We start from the raw sequence: 25,166 nt of genomic DNA, 5'->3' as shown, positions 1-25,166 counted from the left end.
TGTGTTAGATATATTTACTCATCTTGCATAGTTAAAGTTTTCTTATGTTACACAGTTTTGAAACTCCGTCATTCATGGATCCGTGAAGAGATATTCGGGAGCACATTCAGGCCTACAGGAAAGGGGAGATATCTTCAGATAAAAACTGGAGAGAAGCTTTCTGAGAACCTACTTTGTGATGTATGTATTTCGCTCAGGGAGTTATACCTCTTTTCTCACAAGGCAGTGTGTGAACACTCTTCCTGTGAAACCTAAAAAGTGATATTTCAGAGCGCATTGAGGACTGTGACAAATAGTGAAATATACTGAAATAAAATCGAGGAAGAAGCGTTCCAAGAATCTGCCCTCTTATATGTGCATTCACTTCACATAGTTAATGCTTACTCTATGTTGCCTAGTTTCGAAACTCTGCTTTGACAAATATTTGAAGGGATATTTCTTGACGCCTGGAGGCTTGTGGTGAGCAAGGAAATGCCTTTCGCTGAAACCTGCAGAGAGACTTAGTGAGCAACTGCTTTGCAATGTGTGTAATCATCTCATAGAGTAAAGCAATTATTTAAATTGTGGAGTTTGAAATCACTGTTTCTGTGGAATCTGAGAAAGGACATTTGGAAATGCTGTTTAGAATATCCTTAAAAAGAAATAACCTCAGAGAGAAACCAGAAGGAAGCTTTGTGTGAAACTGTTCTGTGTCACGTGAATTCCGTTCACACAGTTAAGTTTCTCTTTTCATTCAGCTGTATAAAAACACTGTTTTTGTTTACTCTTTGAAAGGGATATTCAGGAGCACTTTGAGGCTAATGGTGAGAAAGGAAACATCTTCGGATAGAAAGTGGAGAAAGCTTTCTGAGGAGCTGCATTGTGACGTGTGCATTCTACTCTTCTCATAGAGGATTCCGGAATCCATTTTGGCGAAAAAGCTACCAAGAGACATTCAGGAGTATAGAGACAGCTATGGTGAAAAAGGAAATATTTTCAGACAAAAACTGGAAAGAAGATTTCTGTGAAACTGCTTTTTGTTAGATATATTGATTCATCTCACATATTTAACAACTTTCTTATATTACGCAGTTTGGAAACTCCATCATGCACGGATCCACGAAGGGACATTCCAGAGCAAATACAGGCCTGCAGTGATGGAGGAGATATTTTCAGATAAAAACTGGAGAGAAGTTTTCTCAGAAATTACTTTGTGATGTATGCATTCCACTCAGGGAGTTATACCTCTTTTCTCACAAGGCAGTGTTTGAAAACTGTTCCTGTGAAACTGAAAAAGTGATATTTCAGAGCACATTGAAGACTATGGCGAATAGTGAAATATACTGAAATAAAATAGAGGAAGAAGCGTTCCAAGAATCTGATCTCTGGTATGTGCATTCACTTCACAGAGTTAATGCTTACTCTAAGTTGCCCAGTTTCGAAAATCTGTCTTTGAAGAATCTGTGAAGGGATATTTATTGGTGCCCGGAGGCTTGCGGTGACCAAGGAAACGTCTTCCGATGAAACCTGCAGAGAAACGTTCTGAGCAACTGCTTTGCGATGTGTGTATTCGTCTCATAGAGTTAAAACATTCTTTGGAATGAGCAGCTAGAAATCACTGTTTCTGTGGAATCTGAGGAAGGACTTTTGGGAACGATCCTTAGAATATGGAGAAAGAAATATCCTCAGGTAATATCCAGAAAGAAGCTTTCTGTGAAACTGCTCTGTGACTTCTTAATTCCTCTCTTATTTAAGCCTCTCTTTTCATTGAGCATTTTTCTAACTCCGTGTATGTTGAGCATGTGATGGGATATTCAGGAGCAGTTTGAGGCTTACTATGAAAAAGGAAATATGTTCGGACCGAAACTGTACAGAAGCTTTCCGAGGAACTGCTTTGTGATGTGTGCATTACACTCACAGTGATATACCACTTTTCTCATACAGCGTGAGGGAAACAATTTTGCAGAAACAGGTAACAAGTGATATTCGGGAGCATATTGATGCCGACGGTGAAAAGGGAAATAGCCTCAGACAAAAACTGGAAAGAAGCTTTCTAGGAAATTACTCTGTGATATACGTAATCATCTCACATAGATAAAGCTTTCTTTACATTACGCAGGTTGGAAACTGTCATGAACAGATCCACGAAGGGACCTTTGGGAGCACATTCAGAACTATTTTGAAAAAGAGAATATCTTCAGATAAAAACTTGAAACAAGCTTTCTGTGAGTCTGTTTTTTGGTATGTTTATTCATCTAACATAGCTGAAGCTTTTTTTACCTTATACTGCTTGGGAACTCCCTCGTGGATGGATCCGCAAAGGCATATTTGGGATCACATTCGGGCCTATGGTGAAATAGGAAATATAGTCAGATAAAAACTGGAGAGAAGCTTTCTGAGAATCTGCTTGGTGATGTGTACATTCCACTCAGCGAGTTATCACTTTCCTCTCATGAGGCACGGTTTGAACACTGTTCCTGTAAAACCAAAAGAGTGATATTCGGAGCACGTTGATGACTATGGCGAAAAGTGAAATATCGTCCAATAAAAAACAGAAAAAAGCACTCGAAGAAACTGCTGTCTTACATGTCCATTCTTTTCACAGGGTTAAAATTTACCCTACATTTCCATTTTGAATGTCGGTCTTTGAGTGTTCTGCGAAGGGATAGTAAGTGGCAACTGGAGGCCTGTGTCGAGCAATGAAATGTCTTCAATCGAATATTGGAGAGAATTTTTCCAAGAAACTTCTTTGTGATGCTTGTATTCATCTCATAGAGTGAAATAATTCTTTGGATTGAGCAGCTTGAAATCACTGCTTCTGTGATATCTGAGAAAGGACATTTGGAAATGCTCTTTAGAATATCCTGAAAAGAAATAACCTCAGAGAGAAACCAGAAGGAAGCTTTCTGTGAAACTGCTCTGTGTCACGTGAATTCCACTCACACAGTTAAGCTTCTCTTTCCATTGAGCAGTATCATAACTCTGTTTTTGTTTAGTCTGTGAAGGGATGTTCAGAAGCCCATTGAGGCTTATGGTGAGAAATGAAACGACTTCAGATAGAAACAGGTGAGAAGCTTTCTGAGGAGCTGCTTTGTGATGTGTGCATTCCACTCACAGAAATATAGCTTTTTCTCATAGAGGATTCCAGAATCCCTTTTGGAGAAAAAGCTACCAAGAGACATTTGGGAGTATAAGGATGACTATGGTGAAAAATTAAATATCCTCAAACAAATACTGGAAAGAAGATTTCTGTGAAAATGCTTTGTGTTAGATATATTGATTCATCGCACATACGTAAAACTTTTCTTAAATTACACAGACTGGAAACTCTGTCATGCACGGATTCATGAAGGGACATTTAGGAGCACATTCAGGCCTATGGTGAAAGTGGAGATATCTTCAGATAAAAACTGGATAGAAGCTTTCAGAGAAACTACTTTGTGATGTGTGCATTCCACTCAGGGAGTTATACCACTTTTCTCAGTAGGCAGTTTTTGAACACTGTTCCTGTGACACCAAAAAAGTGATATTTCGGAGCGCATTGAGGACTATGGTGAATGGTGAAATATACTGAAGGAAAATTGAGAAAGAAGCGTTCCAAGAATCTGCTCTCTGATATGTGCATTCACTTCACAGAGTTAATGCTTACTGAATGTTGCCCAGTTTCAATACTCTGTCTTTGAAGAATCTGTGAAGGGATACTTAGTGACGCCCAGAGGCTTATGGTGAGCAAGGAAACGTCTTCCGGTAAAACATGCAGAGAATCTTTCTGAGCAACTGCTTTGTGATGTCTGTATTCGTCTCATAGAGTTAAACAATTCTTTCGATTGAGCAGCTTGAAATAACTGTTTTTGTGGAATCTGAGGAAGGACATTTGGGAACGATCCTTAGAATATGGAGGAAGAAATATCCTCAGGAAAAGTGCAGAAGAAAGCTTTCTGTGAAACTGCTCTGTGTCATCTTAATTCCTCTCACTCAGTTAAGACTCTCTTTTCATTGAGCAGTTTTCTAACCCTGTGTATGTGAATCGTGTGATGGTATATTTGGGAGCCCTTTGAGGCTTACTTTGAAAAAGGAAATATGTTCAGAACGAAACGGGGAGAAGCTCTCTGAGGAACTGCTTTGTGATGTGTGCATTGAACTCACACTGTTATACCTTTCTTCTCATTCAGTGTCATGGAAACCCTTTTGGAGAAACAGGTACCAAGTGATATTCAGGAGCATGTAGATGTCTATGATGAAAAGGGAAATAGACTCAGACAAAACCTGGGAAGAAGCTTTCTTGGAAACTACTCTGTGATATGTGTAATCATCTCCTAGATAAAGCTTTCTTTACATTACACAGCTTGGAAACGGTCATGGACGGATCCACGAAGGGACCTTCAGGAGCACATTCAGGACTATGGTGAAAAAGGAAATAAGTTCATATAAAAACTGGAAAGAAGCTTTCAGTGAATCTGCTTTGTGCTATGTTTATTCATCTCACATACATGAAGCTTTGCTTACATTACACAGCTTGGAAATTCCCTCATGGATGGATCCGAGAAGGGACATTCGGGAGCACATTCAGGCCTACGGTGAAAAAGGAGATATCTTCAGATAAAAACTGGATAGAAGCTTTCTGAGAAACTATTTTTGATGTATGCATTCCAGTCAGGGAGTTATACCTCTTATCTCACAGGTCAGTGTTTTTACGCCGTCATATATCACTTTTTGGGAAACCAAAAAAGTGATATTTTGGAGGGGTGGAGCAAGATGGCCGAATAGGAATAGCTCCAATCTCCAACTCACAGCACGAGAGAGACAGAAGACCAGTGATTTCTGCATTTTCAACTGAGGTACTGGGGTCATCTCACTAGGGAGTGCCAGACAATCAGTGCTCGTCAGCTGCTGCAGCCCGACCAGCGAAAGCTGAAGTAGGGTGAGGCGTCACCTCACCTGGGAAGCTCAAGGGGGAAGGGAATCCCTTTTCCAAGCCAGGGTAACTGAGACACACAACACTTGGAAAATCGGGTAGCTCCCACCCCAATACAGCGCTTTAAGCAAATGGGCACACCAGAAGATTATACCCACCCCTGTCTGGGAGGGTCCCACGGCCACGGAGCCTTCCTCATTGCTAGCACAGCAGTCTGAAATCTAACCATAAGGCAGCAGCGATGCTGGGGGAGGGGCTCCCGCATTTGCTGAGGCTTAAGTAGGTAAACAAAGCCGCTGGGAAGTTCAAACTGGGTGGAGCTCACAGCAGCTAAATTAAACCTGCCTGTCTCTGCAGACTCCACCTCTGGGGGCAGGGCACAGCTAAACAACAACAACAACAAAAGCAGCAGAAACCTGCCCAGATGCAAACGACTCTGTCTGACACCTTTGAAGAGAGCAGTGGATCTCCCAACATGGAGGTTGAGATCTGAGAAGGGACAGACTGCCTACCCAAGTGGGTCCCTGACCCCTGAGTAGCCTAACTGGGAGACATCCCCCACTAGGGGCAGTCTGACACCCCACACCTCACAGGGTGGAGTACACCACTGAGAGGAAGCTTCCAAAGTAAGAATCAGACAGGTACACTCACTGTTCAGCAATATTCTATCTTCTGCAACCTCTCCTGCTGATACCCAGGCAAACAGGGTCTGGAGTGGACCTCAAGCAATCTCCAACAGACCTACAGCTGAGGGTCCTGACTATTAGAAGGAAAATTATCAAACAGGAAGGACACCTATACCAAAACCCCATCAGTACTTCACCATCATCAAAGACCAGAGGCACATAAAACCACAAAGATGGGCAAAAGCAGGGCAGAAAAGCTGGAAATTCAAAAAATAAGAGCGCATCTCCTCCTGCAAAGGAGCGCATCTCATCACCAGCAACGGATCAAAGCTGGTCAGAGAATGACTTCGACGACAAGAGAGAAGAACGCTTCAGTACAACAAACTTCTCAGAGATAAAGGAGGAATTACGTTCTCAGTGCAAAGAAGTTAAAAATCTTGAAAAAAGAGTGGAAGAGTTCACAGCTAGAATAATTAATGCAGAGAAGGTCATAAACGAAATGACAGAGATGAAAACAATGACACGAGAAATACGTGACAAATGCACAAGCTTCAGTAACCGACTCGATCAACTGGAAGAAAGAGTATCAGCGATGGAGGATCAAATGAAGGAAATGAAGCGAGAAGAGAAACCAAAAGAAAAAAAGAAGAAAAAGAAATGAACAAAGCCTGCAAGAAGTATGAGATTATGTAAAAAGACCAAATCTACGTCTGATTGGGGTGCCTGAAAGTGAGGGGGAAAGTGGAACCAAATTGGAGAACACTCTTCAGGATATCATCCAGGAGAACTTCCCCAACCTAGTAGGGCAGATCAACATTCAAATTCAAGAAATACAGAGAACACCACAAAGATACTCCTCGAGAAGAGCAACTCCAAGACACATAATTGCCAGATTCACCAAAGTTGAAATGAAGGAAAACATCTTAAGGGCAGCCAGAGAGAAAGATCGGGTTACCCACAAAGGGAAGCCCATCAGACTATCAGCAGAACTCTCGGCAGAAATTCTCCAAGCCAGAAGAGAGTGGGGGCCAATATTCAACACTCTTAAAAAAAGAATTTTCAACCCAGAATTTCATATTCAGCCAAACTAAGTTTCATAAGTGAAGGAGAAATAAAATCCTTTACAGATAAGCAAATGCTTGGAGATTTTGTCACCACCAGGCCTGCCTTACAAGAGACCCTGAAGGAAGTCCTAAACATGGAAAGGAACAATTGGTACCAGCCATTGCAAAAACATGCCAAAATGTAAAGACCATCCTGGCTAGGAAGAAACTGCATCAACTAACGAGCAAAATTACCAGTTGATATCATAATGGCAGGATCAAGTTCACACATAACAATATTAACCTTAAATGTAAATGGACTAAATGCTCCAATTAAAAGACACAGACTGGCAAACTGGATAAAGAGTCTAGACCGATCAGTATGCTGTCTTCAGGAGACCCATCTCACATGCAGAGACATACATATACTCAAAATAAAGGGATGGAGGAACATCTACCAAGCAAATGGAGAACAAAAATAAAGCAGGGGTTGCAATCCTAGTCTTGGATAAAACAGACATTAAACCATCAAAGATCAAAAGAGACAAAGAAGGCCACTTCATAATGGTAAAGGGATCAATTGAACAGGAAGAGCTAACTATTCTAAAAATATATGCACTTAATACAGGAGCACCCAAATTTCATAAAGCAAGGCCTTAGAGACTTACAAAGAGAATTAGACTCCCATACAATAATAATGGGTGACTTCAACACACCACTGTCAATATTAGACAGATCAATGAGACAGAAAGTTAACAAGGATATCCAGGAATTTAACTCATCTCTGCACCAAGCAAACCTAATAGACATCTATAGAACTCTCCACCCCAAGTCAACAGAATATACATTCTTCTCAGCACCACATCACACTTATTCCAAAATTGACCACATAATTGGAAGTAAAGCACTCCTCAGCAAATGTAAAAGAACAGAAATTATAACAAACTGTCTCTCAGACCACAGTGCAATCAAACTAGAACTCAGGACTAAGAAACTCAATCAAAACCACCCAACTATATGGAAACTGAACAACCTGCTCCTGAATGACTACTGGGTACATAACGAAATGAAAGCAGAAATAAAGATGTTCTTTGAAACCAATGAGAACAAAGATACAACATACCAGAATCTCTGGGACACATTTAAAGCAGTGTGTAGAGGGAAATTTATAGCACTAAATGCCCTCAAGAGAAAGCAGGAAAGATCTAAAATTGACACTCTAACATCACATTTAAAAGAACTGGAGATGCAAGAGCAAACACATTCAAAAGCTAGCAGAAGGCAAGAAATAACTAAGATCAGAGCAGAACTGAAGGAGATAGAGACACAGAAAACCCTCCAAAAAATCAATGAATCCTGGAGTTAGTTTTTTGAAAAAATCAACAAAATTGACAGACCTCTAGCAAGACTAATAAAGAAGAAAAGAGAGAAGAATCAAATAGACACAATAAAAAATGATAAAGGGGATATCACCACCGACCCCAAAGAAATACAAACTACCATCAGAGAATACTATAAACACCTCTACGCAAATCAAGTAGAAAATCTAGAAGAAATGGATAATTTCCTGGACAATTACACTCTTCCAAGACTAAACCACGAAGAAGTTGAATCCCTGAATAGACCAATAGCAGGCTCTGAATTTGGGGCAATAATTCTACCAACCAAAAAAAGTTCAGGACCAGATGGATTCACAGCTGAATTGTACCAGTGGTACAAGGAGGAGCTGGTACCATTCCTTCTGAAACTATTCCAATCAATAGAAAAAGAGGGAATCCTCGCAAGTTCATTTTATGAGACCTACATCATCCTGACACCAAAGCCTCACAGAGACACAACAAAAAAAGAAAATTTTAGACCAATATCCCTGATGAACATCGATGCAAAAATCCTCAATAAAATACTGGCAAACCGGATTCAGCAGCACATCAAAAAGCTTAACCAACATGATCAAGTGGACTTCATCCCTGGGATGCAAGGCTGGTTCAACATTCACAAATCAATAAACTTAATCCAGCATATAAACAGAACCAAAGACAAGAACCACATGATTATCTCAATAGATGCAGAAAAGACTTTTGAAAAAATTCAACAGTCCTTCATGCTAAAAACATTCAACAAATTCGGTATTGATGCAACGAGCTTCAAAATAATAAGAGCTATTTATGACAAACCCACAGCCAATATCATACTGAACGGGCAAAAACTGGAAAAATTCCCTTTGAAAACTGGCACAAGACAGGGATGCCCTCTCTCACTGCTCCTATTCAACATAGTGTTGGAAGTTCTGGCTAGGGCAATCAGGCAAGAGAAAGAAATCAAGGGTATTCAGTTAGGAAAAGAAGAAGTCAAATTGTCCCTGTTTGCAGATGACATGATTGTATATTTAGACAATGGGGTTTCCAATGTCTCAGCCCAAAATCTTCTTAAGCTGATAAGCAACTTCAGCAAAGTCTCAGGATACAAAATTAATGTGCAAAAATCACAAAAGCATTCCTATACACCAGTAACAGACAAACAGAGAGCCAAATCATGAATGAACTTCCATTCACAATTGCTTCAAAGAGAATAAAATACCTAGGAATCCAACTACAAGGGATGTAAAGGAACTCTTCAAGGAGAACTACAAACCACTGTTCAGTGAAATAAAAGAGGACACAAACAAATGGAAGAACATACCATGCTCATGGATAGGAAGAACCAATATTGTGAAAATGGCCATACTGGCCAAGGTTATTAATAGATTCAATGCCATCCCCATCAAACTACCAATGAGTTTCTTCACAGAATTGAAAAAAAACTGCTTTAAAGTTCATATGGAACCAAAAAAGAGCCCGCATTGCCAAGACAATCTTATGTCAAAAGAACAAAGCTGGAGGCATCACGCTACCTGACTTCAAACTATACTACAAGGCTACAGTAACCAAAACAGCATGGTACTGGTACCAAAACAGAGATATAGACCAATGGAACAGAATAGAGTCCTCAGAAATAATGCCACACATCTACAGCCATCTGATCTTTGACAAACCTGAGAGAAACAAGAAATGGGGAAAGGATTCCCTATTTAATAAATGGTGCTGGGAGAATTGGCTAGCCATAAGTAGAAAGCTGAACTGGATCCTTTCCTTACTCCTTATATGAAAATTAATTCAAGATGGATTAGAGACTTAAATGTTAGACCTAATGCCATAAAAACCCTAGAAGAAAACCTAGGTAGTAACATTCAGGACAGAGGCATGGGCAAGGACTTCATGTCTAAAACACCAAAAGCAACGGAAACAAAAGCCAAAATTGACAAATGAGATCTAATTAAACTAAAGAGCTTCTGCACAGCAAAAGAAACTACCATCAAAGTGAACAGGCAACCTACAGAATGGGAGGAAATTGTTGCAATCTACTCATCTGACAAAGGGCTAATATCCAGAACCTACAAAGAACTCAAACAAATTTATGAGAAAAAAACAAATAACCCCATGAAAAAGTGGGCAAAGGATATGAACAGACATTTCTCAAAAGAAGACATTCATACAGCCAACAGACACATGAAAAAATGCTCATCATCATTCGCCATCAGAGAAATGCAAATCAAAACCACAATGAGATACCATCTCACACCAGTTAGAATGGCAATCATTAAAAAGTTAGGAAATAACAGGTGCTGGGGAGGATGTGGAGAAATAGGAACAGTTTTACACTGTTGGTGGGATTGTAAACTAGCTCAACCATTATGGAAAACAGTATGGCATTCCTCAAGGATGTAGAACTAGATGTACCATATGACCCAGCCATCCCACTACTGGGTGTGTACCCAAAGGATTATAAATCATGCTGCTATAAAGACACATGCACACGTATGTTTATTGCGGCACTATTCACAATAGCAAAGACTTGGAATCAACCCAAATGTCCATCTGTGACAGACTGGATTAAGAAAATGTGGCACATATACACCATGGAATATTATGCAGCCATAAAAAAGGATGAGTTCATGTCCTTTGTAGGGACATGAATGCAGCTAGAAACCATCATTCTTAGCAAACTGTCACAAGAAGAGAAAACCAAACACCGCATGTTCTCACTCATAGGTGGGAACTGAACAATGAGATCACTTGGACTCAGGAAGGGGAACATCACACATCAGGGCCTAACATGGCGTGGGGGGAGGGGGGAGGGATTTCATTGGGAGTTAAACCTGATATGAATGACGAATTGATGGGTGCTGACGAGTTGATGGGTGCAGCACACCAATATGGCACAAGTACACATATGTAACAAACCTGCACGATATGCACATGTACCCTAGAACTTAAAGTATAATAAAAAAAAAAAGTGATATTTTGGAGCACATTGTGGACTATGGCGAAAGTGAAATATACTGAAATAAAATCGAGGAAGAAGCATTCCAAGTATCTGCTCTCTCATATGTGCATTCACTTCACAGAGTTAATGCTTACCCTATGTTGCCCAGTTTGTAAACTCTGTCTTTGAAGGATCTGTGAAGAGATATTTAGTGACGCCCGAACCCTTGTGGTGAGCAAGGAAATGTCTTCTGATGAAACCAGCAGAGAAACTTTCTGAGCAACTGCTTTGCGATGTGTGAATTCATCTCATAGAGTTCAACCTTTCTTTGGGTTGAGCAGCATGAAATAACTGTTTTTCTGAAATCATAGGAAGGACATTTGGAATGATCCTCGGAATATGGAGGAAGAAATATCCTCAGGTAAAATCCAGAACGAAGCTTTCTGTGAAACTGCTCTGTGTTGTCTTAATTCCTACCGCTCAGTTAAGTCTCTCTTTTCATTGAGCAGTTTTCTAACCCGGTGTATGTTTAGCATATGATGGGATATTCGGGAGCACTTTGAGGCTTACAGTTCAGACCGAAACTGGAGAGAAGCTTTCAGAGGAACTGCTTTGTGACATGTGCATTCCATTCACAATGTTATACCTCTCTTCTCATACAGCGTGGAGAAACCCTTTTGGAGAAACAGGTACCAAGTGATATTCGGGAGCATGTTGATGCCGATGGTGAAAAGGGAAATAGCCACAGACAAACCTGGAAAGAAGCTTTCTAGGAAACTACTCTGTGATATGTGTAATTATTGCACATAGATAAAGCTTTCTTTACATTACACACCTGGGAAACTGTCATGGACAGATCCAGGAAGGGACCTTCAAAAGCACATTCAGAACTGTGGTGAAAAAGGATATATCTTCAAATAAAAACTGGAAAGAAACATTCTGTGAATCTGCTTTTTGCTATGTTTATTCATCTCCCATAGATGAACCTTTCTTTGCGTTACACAGCTTGAATACTCCCTTTTTTATGGATCCGCAAAGGGATATTTGGGATCATATTCGTTCCTTTGGTGAAATAGGAAATATAGTCACATAAAACAGGAGAGAAGCTTTCTGAGAAACTGCTAGGTGATATGTGCATTCCCCTCAAGGAGTTATAATTTTCTTCTCATAAGGTCCAGCTTGAAAACTGTTCCTGTAAAACCAAAAGAGTGATATTCGGAGCACATTGAAGACTATGGCAAGTGAAATGTCATCCAATAAAAAACAGAAAGAATCACTCGAAGAAACTGTTCTCTGATATGTCCATCCTTTTCACAGGGTTAAAGCTTCCTCTCCATTTCCCAGTTTGAAAGTCAGTCTTTGAGTGATCTGCAAAACGGATAGCAAGTGGCAATCGGACGCCTCTGTCGAGCAAGGAAATGTCTTCCATCAAAAATTGGAGAGAAGATTTCTGCGCAATTCTTTTGTGATGTTTGTATTCATCTCATAGAGTTAAATCATTCTTTGGATTGTGCAGTTTGAAATCACTGTTTGTGTGGAATCTGATAAAGGACATTTTGAAACGATCTTTAGAATATCCTGAAAAAGAAATAACCTCAGAGAGAAACCAGATTTAAACTTTCTGTGAAACTGCCCTCTGTCAGGTGAATTCCACTCACAGAGTTAATCTTCTCTCCGCATTGAACAGTACCATAACACTGTCTTTGTTTAGTCTGCGAAGGGATATTCAGGAATGCTTTGAGGCTTATGGTGAGAAAGGAAATGTCTTCAGATAGAAACTGGAGAGAAGGTTTCTGAGAAGCTTCTTTGTGACGTGTGCATTCCACTCACAGAAATATACCCTTCTTCTCCTACAGGATTCTGGAATCCCTTTTGGAGAAAGAGCTACCAAGAGACATTCAGGATATAGGCAGGGCTATTGTGAAAAAGGAAATATCCTCAGACAAACACTGGAAAGAAGATTTCTGTGAAACTGCTTTGTGTTAGATATATTTATTCATCTCACATTGTTAAAGCTTTTCTTATATTGTGCAGTTTGGAAACTCTGTCATGTACGGATACACGAAGTGACATTTGGGAGCACATTCAGGCCTACGGTGAAAGAGGAGATATCTTCAGGTAAAAACATGATAGAAGCTTTCTGAGAAACTACTATGTGATGTATGCATTCCACTCAGAGATTTATACCTCTTTTCTCACAAGGCAGCGTTTGAACACTCTTGCTGTGAAACCGAAAAAGTGATGCTTTGGAATGCATGAGGACTCTGGCGAATAGTGAAATATACTGAAATAAAATCGAGGAGGAAGCGTTCCAAGAATCTGCTCTCTGATATGTGCATTCACTTCACAGATTTAATGCTTACTGTATATTGCCTAGTGTCGAAACTCTGTCTTTGAAGAATCTGCGAAGGGATATTTCATGATGCCCGGAGGCTTGTAGTGATCAAGGAAACGTCTTCCGATGCAACCTGCAGAGAAACTTTCTGAGCAACTGCTTTGTGATGTGTGTATTCGTCTCACAGAGATAAACTCTTCTTTAGATTCTTGAGCTTAAAATCACTGTTTTTGTGGCATCTGAGGATGGATATTTGGGAACGATCCTTAGAATATAGAGAAAGAAATATCCTCAGGGAAAACCCAGAAGGAAGCCTTCTGTTAAACTACTCTGTGCCATCTTAATTGCACTCGCTAAGTTAAGCCTCTCTTTTCATTGAATACTTTTCTAACCCTGGGTAATTTTAGTGTGTAATGGGATATTCGGGAGCACTTTGAGGCTATCGGTGAAAAAGGAAATATGTTCAGACTGAAACAGGAGAGAAGCTTTCCAAGGAAATGCTTTGTGACATGTTTATTCCACTCAAACTGTTATAGCTCTCCTCTCAAACAGCATCGGGGAAACCCTTTTGGAAACACAGATACCAAGTGACATTCTGGAGCATGTTGATGCTGATGGTGAAAAGGGAAATAGCCTCAGACAAAAACTGGAAAGAAGCTTTCTAGGAAACTAATCTGTGATATGTGTAAACATCTCACATGGGTAAAGCTTTCTTTACATTACGCAGCTTGGAAACTGTCATGGATGGATCCATGAAGGGACCTTCAGGAGCACTTTCAGGACTATGGTGAAAAAGGGAATATCTTCAGATAAAAAGTGGAAAGAAGCCTTCTGTGAATCTGCTTTTTGCTGTGTTTATTCATCTCACATATTTGAAGTTTTCATTACATTACGAGGCTTGGAAACTACCTCGTGGATGGATCCGCGAAGGGATATTTGGGATCACATTGGGGCCTATGGAGAAATAGGAAATATAGTCAGATAAAAGCTGGAGAGAAACTTTCTGAGACTGCTTAGTGATGTGTGCATTCCACTCAAGGAGTTGTAACTTTCTTCTCATAAGGCACACTTTGAACACTGTTCCTGTAAAACCAAAAGAGTGATATTCAGAGAACATTGAAGACTATGCAAAAACTGAAATATCGTCCAACAGAAAACAGAAAGAAGCGCTCGAAGAAACGGCCCTCTGACATGTCCATTCTTTTCACAGGTTTAAGGCTTACTCTACATTTCCCAGTTTGAAAGTCGGTCTTTGAGGGTTCTGCGAAGGGATAGTAAGTGGCATCTGGAGGCCTGTGTGAAGCAAGGAAATGTCTTCCATTGAAAATTGGAGAGAAGGTTTCTGCGCATCCCTTTTGTGAGGTTTGTATTCATCTCAAAGAGGTAAATCTTTCTTTGGATTGAGCACTATGAAATCACTGTTTCTGTGGAATCTGAGAAAGGACATTTTGAAACAATCTTTAGAATATCCTGAAAAACAAATAACCTCAGAGAGAAACCAAAAGAAATCTTTCTGTGAAACTGCTCTGTGTCACGTGAATTCTGCTAACACAGTTAAGCTTCTCTTTTCATTCAGCAGTATCATAACAATGTTTATGTTTAGTCTGTGAAGGGTTATTCAGGAAGGCTTTGAGGCTTACGGTGAGAAAGGAAAAGTTCAGATAGAAACTGGAGAGAAGCTTTCTGAGGAGCTGCTTTGTGACATGTGCATTCTACTCACAGAAATATACCTTTCTTCCCAAAGAGGATTCCGGAATCCCTTTGGGAGAAAGAGCTACCAAGAGACATTTGGGAGTATAGGGAGGGCTATGGTTAAAAAGGAAATATCCTCAGATGAAAACTAGACAGAAGCTTTCTTGGGAACTTCTTGGTGATGTGTGATTTCATCTCACAGAGTTACACTTAAGTTTCGTGGAGCAGTCCATTAACCCTGTCTTTGAGGAACATGAGAAGGGTACTGTGGATGGCGTTGAGGCCTAAGCTGATAAAGGAAATATCATCAGCTCAAAAAGTGAAAGAAGCTTGCTGAGAAACTTCTTTGTGATCTGTGAATTCCTTTCACAGAGTTACAACTTAGTACTCAGGAAGCAGTTTGCTAACACTCTTTCTGTGGAATCTGCAAAGTGATATTGTGGAACCCATAGAGGCCCATGGTGAAAAAGGAAATATCCTCAGATAATAACTAGAGAACAGTGTTCTGAGAGATTGCTTTCTGATGTGTGACTTCATCACACAGAGTTCCACCCTTCCCTTCTTGGAGCAGTTTGCTAACCCTGTTGTCGTGGATTCTACAAAGTGATATTTGGGAGCTCATTGAGGGCTATGGTGAAAAAGGAAATATCTTCAGATCACAACTGGAAAGAAGCCTTCTGAGAGACTACATTGTGGTGTGTGAATGCAACTAACAGAGTTACACGATTCTCTTCAATGATCAGTTTGCTAACACAGGTTTCTTGAAATCTGCAATGGGATACTTCTCAGTGCAAAGAAGCGTACGGTGATGAAGGAAATATCCTCAGATGAAAACTGGAAAGAAGCTTTCTTAGAAACTTCTTGGTGATGCGGGAATTTATCTCACAGAGTCACACTTGGGTTTCTTTGAGCAGTGAACTAACACTGTCTTTGAGGAAACTGTGAAGGGCTACTTTGGATCGCATTGAGGCCTACGCTGATAAAGGAAATATCATCAGTTCAAAACGTGAAAGAAGCTTTCTGAGAAACTTCTTTGTGATCTGTGAATTCATCTCACAGAGTTACAACTTAGTCCTCAGGAAGCAGTTGGCTAACACACGTTTCGTGCAAGCTGCATAGTGATACTTGAGAGCCCATAGGGGCCCATGGTGAAAAAGGAAATATCCTCAGATAACTAGAAAGAAGCTTTCTGAGAGGATGCTTTCTGATATATGACTTCATCACACAGAGTTCGACCGTTTCATTCTTGGAACAGTTTGTTAACACTGTTGTCATGGATTCTGCAAATTGATATTTGGGAGCTCATTGAGGGCTATCGTGAAAAAGGAAGTATCCTCAGATCAAAATTGGAAAGAAGCCTTCTGAGAAACTGCATTGAGATGTGTGAATGCAACTCACAGAGTTACACGTTTCTCTTCAGTGATCAGTTTGCTAAGAGAGTTTTCAAGAAATCTGCAATGGGATACTTCTCAGTGTAATGAAGCTTACTGTGACAAAGGAAATATCCTCAGATGAAAACTAGAAAGAAGCTTTCTTAGAAACTTCTTGGTGATGTGTGAATTCATCTCACAGAGTTACACTTATGTTTCTTCGAGCAGTGCATTAACACTGTCTTTGAGGAACCTGTGAATGGCTACTTTTGATAGCATTGACGCCTACGCTGATAAAGGAAATATCATCAGTTCAAAACGTGAAAGAAGCTTTCTGAGAAACTTCCTTGTGATCTGTGAATTCATCTCACAGAGTTACAACTTAGTCCTCAGGAAGCAGTTTTCTAACACACTTTTCATGGAACCTGCATAGTGATACTTGAGAGCCCATAGGGGCCCATGGTTTAAAAGAAAATATCCTCAGATAATAACCAGAAAGAAGCTTTCTGAGATATTGCTTTCTGATGTATGACTTCATCACACAGAGTTCCAACCTTCCATTCTTGCAACAGTTTGCTAACACTGTTGTCGTGGGTTCTGCAAAGTGATATTCGGGAGCTCATTGAGGGCTATGGTGAAAAAGCAAATATCCTCAGATCAAAACTGGAAAGAAGCCTTCTGAGAAACTGCATTGTGGTGTGTGATTGCAACTCACAGAGTTGCATGTTTCTCTTCAGTGATCAGTTTGCTAACACAGTTTTCTTGAAATCTGCAATGGGATACTTCTTAGCGCAATGAAGCTTACTGTGACAAAGGAAATATCCTCAGATGAAAACTAGAAAGAAGCCCTCTTAGAAACTTCTTGGTGATGTGTGAATTCATCTCACAGAGTTATACTTATGTTTCTTCGAGCAGTGCATTAACTCTATCTTTGAGTAACCTGAGAAGGGCTACTTTGGATCACATTGAGGCCTATGCTGGTAAAGGAAATAGCGTCCTTTCAAACTGTGAAAGAAGCTTTCTGAGAAACTTCTTTGTGATCTGTGAATTCATATCACAGCGTTACAACTTAGTCCTCAGGAAGCAGTTTGCTAACACACTTTTCGTGGAAGCTGCATAGTGATATTTGGGAGCCCATAGGGGCCCATGGTGAAAAAGGAAATATCCTCACATAATAACTAGAGAGAAGCTTTCTGAGAGATTGCTTTCTGATGTGTGACTTCATCACACAAATTTCCACCCTTCCCTTCTTGGAACAGTTTGCTAAGACTGTTGTCGTGGATTCTGCAAATTGATATTTGAGACCTCATTGAGGGCTGTGGTGGAAAAGGAAATATCCTCAGATCAAAACTGAAAAGAAGCCTTCTTAGAAACTGCATTGTGATGTGTGAATGCAACTCACAGATTTACACGTTTCTCTTCAGTGATGAGTTTGCTAACACAGTTTTCTTGAAATCTGCAATGGGATACCTCTTAGTGCAATGAAGTCTACGGTGACAAAGGAAATATCCTCTGAAGAAAACTGGAAAGAAACTTTCTTAGAAACTTATTGCTGTTGTGTGAATTCATCTCTCAGAGTTACACTTAAGTTTCGTGGAGCAGTGCATTAACACTGTCTTTGAGGAATCTGAGAAGGGCTACTGTGGATCGCATTGAATCCTATGCCGATAAAGGAAATATAATAAGTTCAAAACGTGATAGAAGCTTGCTGAGAAACTTCCTTGTTATCTGTGAATTTCTCTCACAGTGTTACAACTTATTCCTCAGGAAGCAGGTTGCTAACACTCTTTTCTTGGAATCTGCAAAGTAATATTTGGGAGCCCGTAGGGGCACTTGGTGAAAAAGTTTCCTTCCCTTTTTGGAACAGTTTGCTAATACTGTTTTCATGGATTCTGCAAATTGATATTTGGGACCTGATTGAGTGCTATGGTGAAAAAGGAAATATCCTCATATCAAAACTGGAAAGAAGCCTTCTGAGAAACTGCATTGTGATGTGTGAATGAAACTCACAGAGTTACACGTTTCTCTTCAGTGATCATTTTGCCAACACAGTTTTATTGAAATCTACAATGGGATATTTCTTAGCAGAATTACGCTTACGATGACAAAGGAAATATCCTCAGATGAAAACTAGAAAGAAGCTTTCTTAGAAACTTCTTGGTGATGTGTGAATTCATCTTACAGAGTTACACTTATGTTTCTTCGAGGAGTGCATTAACATTGTCTTTGAGGGACCTGAGAAGGGCTACTTTGGATCACATTGAGGCCTACCCTGGTAAAGGAAATATCATCAGTTCAAAACGTGAAGGAATCTTTCTGAGAAACTTCTTTGTGATCTGTGAATTTCTCTCACAGAGTTACAACTACGTCCGCAGGAAACAGTTTGCTCACACTCTTTTTATGGAATCTACATAGTGATACTTGGGAGCCCATAGTGGTCCATGATGAAAAAGGAAATATCCTAAGACAATAACTAGAGAGAAGCTGTCTGATAAATTGCTTTCTGATGTGAGACTTCATCACACAGATTTCCACCCTTCCCTTCTTGGAACAGTTTGCTAACACTGATGTCATGGATTCTGGAAATTGATATTTGGGAGCTCATTGAGGGCTATGGTGATAAAGGAAATATCCTCAGATCAAAACCGGAAAGAAGCCCTCTGATAAACTGCATTGTGATGTGTGAATGCAACTCACAGTTACACGATTCTCTTCAGTGATCAGTCTGCTAACACAGTTTTCTTGAAATCCGCAGTGGGATACTTCTTAGCGCAATGAAGCTAACGGTGACAAAGGGAATATCCTCAGATGAAAACTAGAAAGAAGCTTTCTTAGATGCTTCTTGGTGATGTGTGAATTCATCTACACAGGGTTACACTTATGTTTCTTCGAGCAGTGCATTAACACTCTCTTTGAGGAACCTGAGAAGGGCTACTTTGGAACGCATTGAGGCCTACGCTGATAAAGGAAATAGCATCAGTTCAAGACGTGAAAGAAGCTTTCTGAGAAACTTCTTTGTGATCTGTGAATTCATCGCACAGAGTTACAACTTATTTCTCAGGAAGCAATTTGCTAACACACTTTTCGTGGAAGCTGCATAGTGATATTTATGAGCCCATAGGGGCTCATGGTGAAAAAGGAAATATCCTCAGATAATAACTAGCGAGAAGCTTTCTGAGAGATTGCTTTCTGATGTGTGACTTCATCACACAGAGTTCCACCCTTCCCTTCTTGGAACAGTTTGCTAACACTGTTGTCCTGGATTCTGCAGCGTGATATTTGGGAGCTCATTGAGGGCTACAGTGAAAAAGGAAATATCCTCAGATCAGAAGTGGAAAGAAGCCTTCTTAGAAACTGCATTGTGATGTGTGAATGCAACTCACAGATTTACAGGTTTCTCTTCAGTGATCAGTTTGCTAACACATTTTTCTTGAAATCCGCAATGGAATACTTCTTAGTGCAATGAAGCTTACGGTGACAAAGGAAATATCCACAGATGAAAACTAGAAAGAAGCTTCCTTCGAACCTACTTGGTGATGTGTGAATTCATCTCACAGGGTTCCACTTATGTTTCTTTGAGCAGTGCATTAACATTGTCTTTGAGGAACCTGAGAAGGGCTACTTTGGATCGCATTGAGGCCTACGCTGATAAAGGAAATATCATCAGTTCAAAACGTGAAAGAAGCTTTCTGAGAAACTTCTTTGTGATCTGTGAATTTATCTCACAGAGCTACAACTTAGTCCTCAGGAAGCAGTTTGCTAACACACTTTTCGTGGATGCTGCATAGTGATATTTGGGAGCCCTTAGGGGCCCATGGTGAAAAAGGAAGTATCTTCAGATAATAACTGTAGAGAATCTTTCTGAGAGATTGCTTTCTGATATGTGACTTCATCACACAGAGTTCCAACCTTCCCTTCTTGCAACAGTTTGCTAACACTGTTGTCATGGATTCTGCAAATTGATATTCGGGAGCTCATTGAGGGCTATGGTGAAAAAGGAAATATCCTCAGCTCAAAACTGGAAAGAAGCCTTCTGAGAAACTGCATTGTGATGTGTGAATGCAACTCACAGAGTTACATATTTCTCTTCAGTGATCAGTTTGCTAACACAGTTTTCTTGAAATCTACAATGGAACACTTCTTAGCTCAATGAGGCTAACGTTGACGAAGGACATATCCTCAGATGAAAACTAGAAAGAAGCTTTCTTAGAAACTTCTTGGTGATGTGTCAATTCATCTTCCAGAAGTACAATTAAGTTTCGTGGCGCAGTCCATTAACCCTGTCTCTGAGGAACCTGAGAAGGGCTACCTTGGATCGCATTGAGGCCTATGCTGATAAGGAAAATATCATCAGTTCAAAATGTGAAAGAAGATTGCTGAGAAGCTTCTTTTGATCTGTGAATTCCTCTCACAGTGTTACAACTTAGTTTTCAGGAAACAGTTTGCTAAAACTTTTTTTGTGGAATCTGCACAGTGATATTTGAGAGCCCATATTGGCCCATGGTGAAAAAGGAAATATCCTCATATAATAACTAGAGAGAAGCTTTCTGAGAGATTGCTTTCTGATGTGTGACTTCATCACACAAAGTTCCACCCTTCCCTTCTTGGAACAGTTTGCTAACACTGTTGTCATGGATTTTGCAAAGTGGTATTTGGGAGCTCATTGAGGGCTATGGTGAAAAGAGAAATATCCTCAGATCAAAACTGGAAAGAAGCCTTCTGAGAAACTGCATTGTGGTGTGTGAATGCAACCCACAGAGTTACACGTTTCTCTTCAGTGATCAGTTTGCTAACACCATTTTCTTGAAATCTGCAATGGGATACTTCTTAGCGCAATGAAGCTTACAGTGACAAAGGAAATACCCTCAGATGAAAACGAGAAAGAAGCTTTCGTAGAAACTTCTTGATGATGTCTGAATTCATGTCAATGAATTACACTTATGTTTCTTCGAGCAGTGCATTAACATTGTCTTTGAGGAACCTGAGAAGGGCTACTGTGGATCGCATTGAGGCCTATGCTGATAAGGGAAATATCATCAGTTCAAAACGTGACAGAATATTTCTGAGAAACTTATTTGTGATCTGTGAATTCACCTCACAGAGTTACAACCTAGTCCTCAGGAAGCAGTTTCCTAACACAGTTTTCGTGGAAGCTGCATAGTGATGTTTGGGAGCCCATAGAGGCCCATGGTGAAAAAGGAAATATCCTCAGATAATAACTAGAGAAAAGCTTTCTGAGAGATTGCTTTCTTGAAATCTGCAATGGGATACTTCTTAGTGCAATGAAGCTAACGGTGACAAAGGAAATATCCTCAGATGAAAACTAGAAAGAAGCTTTCTTAGAAACTTCTTGGTGATGTGTGAATTCATCTCACAGAGCTACACTTATGTTTCTTCAAGCAATGCATTAACACTGTCTTTGAGGAACCTGAGTAGCGCTACTTTGGATCGCATTGAGGCCTACGCTGATAAAGGAAATATCATCAGTTCAAAACGTGAAAGAAACTTCTTTGTGATCTGTGAATTCCTCTCACAGTGTTACAACGTAGTCCTGAGGAAGCAGTATGCTAACACTCTTTTTGTGGAATCTGTAAAGTGACATTTGGGAGCCTATAGGGGCCCATGGTGAAAAAGGAAATATCTTCAGATAATATCTAGAGAGAAGCTTTCTGAGAGATTGCTTTCTGATGTGTGACTTCATCACACAAAGTTCCACCATTCCCTTCTTGGGACAGTTTGCTAAGACTGTTGTCGTGGATACTGCAAATTGATATTTGGGAGCTCATTGAGGGCTATGGTGAAAAAGGAAATATCCTCAGATGAAAATTAGAAAGAAGCTTTCTTAGAAACTTCTTGGTGATGTGTGAATTCATCTCACAGTGTTACAATTGTGTTTCTTCGAGCAATGCATTAACACTGTCTTTGAGGAACCTGAGAAGGGCTACTTTGGATCGCATTGAAGCCTACGCTGATAAAGGAATTATCATCAGTTCAAAACGTGAAGGAAGCTTTCTGAGAAACTACTTTGTGATCTGTGAATTCATCTCACAGAGTTACAACTGAGTTCTCAGGAATCAGTTGGCTAACACACTTTTCGTGGAAGCTGCGTAGTGATATTTGGGAGCCCATAGGTGCCCATGGTGAAAAAGGAAATATCCTCAGATAATAACTAGAGAGAAGATTTCTGAGAGATTGCTTTCAGATGGGTGACTTCATCACACAGAGTTCCACCCTTCCCTTCTTGAAGCAGTTTGCTAATACTGTTGTCATGGATTCCGCAAATTGATATTTGAGACCTCATTGAGTGTTATGGTGAAAAAGGAAATATCCTCAGATCAAAACTGGAAAGAAGCCTTCTGAGAAACTGCATTGCGATGTGTGAATGCAACTCAAAGAGTTACACCTTTCTCCTCAGTGATCAGTTTCCTAACACAGTTTTCTTGAAATCTGCAATGAGATACTTCTTAGCGCAATGAAGCTTATGGTGTCAAAGGAAATATCCTCACATGAAAACTAGAATGAAGGTTTTTTAGAAACTTCTTGGTGATGTGTGAATTCATGTCACAGAGTCACACTTATGTTTCTTTGCACAGTGCATGAACACTGTCTTTGAGGAACCTGAGAGCGGCTATTTTCTATCACATTGGGGCCTACGCTGGTAAAGGAAATATCATCAGTTCAAAACGTGAAAGAAGCTTTCTGAGAATCTTCTTTGTGATTTGTGAATTCATCTCACTGAGTTACAACTTAGCCCTCAGGAAGCAGTTTGCTAACACACTTTTTTTTTTTTTTTGTACTTTAAGTTCTAGGGTACATGTGCATAATGAGCAGGTTTATTACATATATATACCTGTGCCATGTTGGTGTGCTGCACCCATCAACTCGTCAGCACCCATCAATTCATCATTTATATCAGGTATAACACCCCAATGCAATCCCTCCCCCCTACCCCCTCCCCATGATAGGCCCCAGTGTGTGATGTTCCCCTTCCCGAGTCCAAGTGTACTCATTGTTCAGTTCCCACCTACGAGTGAGAACATGCAGTGTTTGGTTTTCTCTTTTTGTGATAGTTTGCTAAGAATGATGGTTTCCAGTGGCATCCATGTCCCTACAAAGGACGCAAACTCATCCTTTTTTATGGCTGCATAGTATTCCATGGTGTATATGTGCCACATTTTCTTAATCCAGTCTGTCACTGATGGACATTTGGGTTGATTCCAAGTCTTTGCTATTGTGAATAGTGCTGCAATAAACATATGTGTGCATGTGTCTTTATAGCTGCATGATTTATAATCCTTTGGGTACACACCCAGTAGTGGGATGGCTGGGTCATATGGTACATCTAGATCTAGATCCTGGAGGAATTGCCATACTGTTTTCCATAATGGTTGAACTAGTTTACAATCCCACCAACAGTGTAAAAGTGTTCCTATTTCTCCACATCCTCTCCAGCACCTGTTGTTTCCTGACCTTTTAATGATTGCCATTCTAACTGGTGTGAGATGGTATCTCATTGTGGTTTTGATTTGCATTTCTCTGATGGCCAGTGATGATGAGCATTTTTTCATGTGTCTGTTGGCTGTATGAATGTCTTCGTTTGAGAAATGTCTGTTCATATCCTTTGCCCACCTTTTGATGGGGTTGTTTGTTTTTTTCTTGTAAATTTGTTTGAGTTCTTTGTAGATTCTGGATAGTAGCCCTTTGTCAGATGAGTAGATTGCAAAAATTTTCTTCCATTCTGTAGGTTGCCTGTTAATTCTAATGGTAGTTCTTTTGCTGTGCAGAAGCTCTTTAGTTTAATGAGATCTCATTTGTCAATTTTGGCTTTTGCTGCCGTTGCTTTTGGTGTTTTAGACATGAACTCCTTACCCATGCCTATGTCCTGAATGGTACCACCTAGGTTTTCTTCTAGGGTTTTTATGGTATTAGGTCTAACATTTAAGTCTCTAATCCATCTTGAATTAATCTTCGTATAAGGAGTAAGGAAAGGATCCAGTTTCAGCTTTCTACTTATGGCTAGCCAATTTTCCCAGCACCATTTATTAAATAGGGAGTCCTCTCCCCATTTCTTGTTTCTCTCAGGTTTGTCAAAGATCAAATGGCTGTAGATATGAGGTATTATTTCTGAGGACTCTGTTCTGTTCCATTGTTCTATATGTCTGTTTTGGTACCAGTACCATGCTGCTTTGGTTACTGTAGCCTTGTAGTATAGTTTGAAGTCAGGTAGCGTGACACCTCCAGCTTTGTCCTTTTGACTGAGGATTGTCTGGGCAATGCGGGCTCTTTTCTGGTTCCATACGAACTTTAAAGGAAGTATTTTCCAATTCTTTGAAGAAACTCATTGGTAGCTTGATGGGGATGGCATTGAATCTATAAATAACCTTGGGCAGTATGGCCATTTTCACGATATTGATTCTTCCTATCCATGAGCATGGTATGTTCTTCCATTTGTTTGTGTCCTCTTCGATTTCACTGAGCAGTGGTTTGTAGTTCTCCTTGAAGAGGTGCTTTACATCCCTTGTAAGTTGGATTCCTAGGTGTTTTATTCACTTTGAAGCAATTGTGAATGGAAGTTCATTCCTGATTTGGCTCTCTGCTTGTCTGTTACTGGTGTATAAGAATGCTTGTGATTTTTGCACATTAATTTTTTGTCCTGAGACTTTGATGAAGTTCCTTATCAGCTTAAGGAGATTTTGGGCTGAGACGATGGGGTTTTCTAAGTATACAATCATGTCATCTGCAAACAGGGACAATTTGACTTCTTCTTTTCCTAACTGAATACCCTTGATTTCTTTCTCTTGCCTGATCGCCCTAGCCAGAACTTCCAACACTATGTTGAATAGGAGTGGTGAGAGAGGGCATCCCTGTCTTGTGCCAGTTTTCAAAGGGAATTTTTCCAGTTTT

The sequence above is a fragment of the Piliocolobus tephrosceles genome, chromosome 13 (genome assembly GCF_002776525.5).
Source record: "Piliocolobus tephrosceles isolate RC106 chromosome 13, ASM277652v3, whole genome shotgun sequence".
Taxonomy (NCBI): domain Eukaryota; kingdom Metazoa; phylum Chordata; class Mammalia; order Primates; family Cercopithecidae; genus Piliocolobus; species Piliocolobus tephrosceles.
This window is presented reverse-complemented; position numbering follows the sequence as displayed.